Here is a 2,850-nt window from a genome sequence, read left to right as displayed (position 1 = left end):
CAGGTTTGTTACATAGGTATATACGTGCCATGGTAGTGATTTGCTACCTCCATCATCCCATCATCCACATTAGGTATTTCTCCTAATGCTATCTCTCCCAATGCCCCCACTCCCTGCTATTCCTTCCCTAGACCCCCACTGCCAGAACCCATTGGGTGATGTTCCCCTCCCTGTGTCCCTTTACGAGTGAGAACATGTGGTGCTTGGTTTTCTGTTCCTGTGTCAGTTTGCTGAGAATGATGGTTTCTAGTTTCATCCTTGTTCCTGCAAAGGATGTGAACTCATCTTTTTTTGTGGCTGTAGTATTCCATGATATATATGTGCCACATTTCCTTGGTAGTATTCCATGGTATATATGTGCCACATTTCCTTTATCCAGTCTATCATTGATGGCCAATTGGTTTGGTTCCAAGTCTTTGCTATTGTGAATAGTGCCACAATAAACATACCTGTGCATACATCTTTATAATAGAATGATTTACAATCCTTTGGGAAAATGCCCAGTAATGGGATTGCTGGGTCAAATGGTATTGCTATTTCTAGATTCTTGAGGAATCACCACACTGTCTTCCACAATGGTTGAACTAATTTCCACTCCCAGCAACAGTGTAAAAAATTTCCTATTTCTCCACATACTCTCCAGCATCTGTTGTCTCCTGATTTTTTAATGATGGCCATTCTAACTGGCTTGAGGTGGTATCTCAATGTGGTTTTGATTTGCATTTCTTTAATGAGCAGTGATGAGGAGTTTTTTTTTCATGTTTGTTGGCCTCATAAATGTCTTCTTTTGAAAAGTGTCTGTTCATATCCTTTGCCCACTTTTTATGGGGTTGTTTGTTTTTTTCTAATAAACTTGTTTAAGTGCTCCATAGATTCTAGAGATTAGCACTTTGTCAGATGGGTAGACTGCAAAATTTTTTTCCCATTCTGTTGGTTTCTGGTTCACGCTATTGATAGTTTCTTTAGCTGTGCAGAAGCCCTTAAGTTTAATTAGATTCCACTTATCAATTTTGGCCTTCATTGCCACTGCTTTCACTGTTTTAGTCATGAAGTCCTTGCCCATGCCTAAGTCCTGTATGGTATTGCATAGGTTTTAATCTAGAGTTTTTATTGTGTTAGGTCTCATGTTTAGATCTTTAATCCATCTAGAGTTAATTTTTGCACAAGATGTAAGGAAGGGATCTAGTTTCAGCTTTCTGCATATGGCTAGCCAGTTTCTCCCAACAGCATCTATTAAATAGGAAATCCTTTCCCCATTGCTTTTTTTTGTCAGGTTTGTCAAAGATCAGATGGTTGTAGTTGGGTGGTGTTGCCTCTGAGGCCTGTGTTCTGTTCCATTGGTCTATATCTCTGTTTTGGTACCAATACCATGCTGTTTTGATTATAGTAGCCTTGCAATAGAATTTGAAGTCAGGTACTGTGATGCCTCCAGCTTTGTTTTTGTTTGTTTGTTTGTTTGTTTTTTTATCCTTAGGATTGTCTTGGCTATGCATCATCCTGATACCAAAACCTGTCAGAGATGCAACTAAAAAAAAAAATTTCAGGCCGATATCCTCGATGAACATTGATACAAAAATCTTCAATAAAAACACCAGCAAGCCAAATCCAACAGCTCATCAAAAAACTTATCCATCACGATTATGTCAGCTTCATACCAGGGAGGCAAGGCTGGTTCAACACCCAGAAATCTGTAAATCTAATCTACCACATAAATAGAACCGAAGACAAAACCACATGATTATCTCAATAGAAGCAGAGAAAACCTTCGGCCCCGCCCTCACAGCAAAGGTGGCTGCCGAGGTGGGCGTGGAGGTCAGGTGACCCGGCTGGCGTCCCAAGTTGGCGGCAGCGGCGGCGCCCAGAAGGCCACAGCGGGGTCCCGGCTGCTAAAGCGGGCCCCAGGCAGCTGGCAGCGGACAGGTCGGGCCTAGTGCTGGAGGACTGGTGGCCGCGGCCTCTGCGCAGACCAGGCCTGGGCGGTGCAGCGGCGGTGGTGCCAGGGGGTGCTCTTGCTGGGCCCCGCCATGGCACTGAGGGAGCTCAAAGTGTGTCTGCTGGGGGATACAGGTGTAGGTAAATCGAGTACTGTGTGGCGGTTTGTGGAAGACAGTTTTGATCCAAACATCAACCCAACAATAGGTTTCGTGCCTTAGCACCAATGTACTGTCGAGGGTTGGCTGCAGCTATAATCGTTTATGATATCACAAAAGAAGCGACATTTTCAACATCAAAGAATTGGGAAGAGCTTCGACAGCATGGCCCTCCTAATATTGTAGTTGCCATTGCAGGAAATAAGTGTGATCTTGCTGATGTAAGAGAAGTCATGGAGAGAGATGCAAAGGACTACGCCGACTCTTCATGCAAATTTTGTAGAGACCAGCGCAAAAAACGCGATAAACATAAATGAACTCTTCATAGAAATTAGTCGAAGAATTCCATCCACTGACGCCAACCCGCCATCTGGCGGTAAGGGCTTCAAACTCCGAAGACAGCCTTCAGAGCCAAAGCGGAGCTGCTGCTGACGACCGAACCTCAGCCTCTCAGACTTGATGATGAAGTCGGTGGTCTTGAAAGTTAATAGGAGGGCTGGGGTCCTGCCACCAGTTTCCACATAGCCGGTCTTGAGTCTTCTCCCTGCAAAAAAGATTCGTAGATATTGACCAGTCTCTTCTCCAAAGACTGCAACAAAGATATTTCAGTCTGTGGACTTCTATTATGTAAAGAATCTCTAGTGTACAAAGGGACTACATCACTGGCTTTTGACCTTGCTGAAAAGGAACATATAATTGTATGGATGGTAAGATTAAATTGTTGAGTAGTTTTGTAATCAAGATTTTATGTAACATTTGT

The 2,850-nt window shown here is 43.4% G+C and overlaps 1 pseudogene; it reads left to right on the top strand.

Moving 5' to 3' along the window:
* The first annotated feature begins 2,024 nt into the window (after positions 1–2,024).
* On the top strand, positions 2,025–2,522 carry LOC104651310 (ras-related protein Rab-22A pseudogene; annotated as a pseudogene).
* The last annotated feature ends 328 nt before the right edge of the window (positions 2,523–2,850 follow it).

Source organism: Saimiri boliviensis, chromosome 3, assembly GCF_048565385.1.
Source record: "Saimiri boliviensis isolate mSaiBol1 chromosome 3, mSaiBol1.pri, whole genome shotgun sequence".
NCBI classification, from domain to species: Eukaryota; Metazoa; Chordata; class Mammalia; order Primates; family Cebidae; genus Saimiri; species Saimiri boliviensis.
The sequence above is the reverse complement of the archived record's forward strand: the minus strand, read 5'-3'. Positions and strand labels throughout refer to the sequence as shown.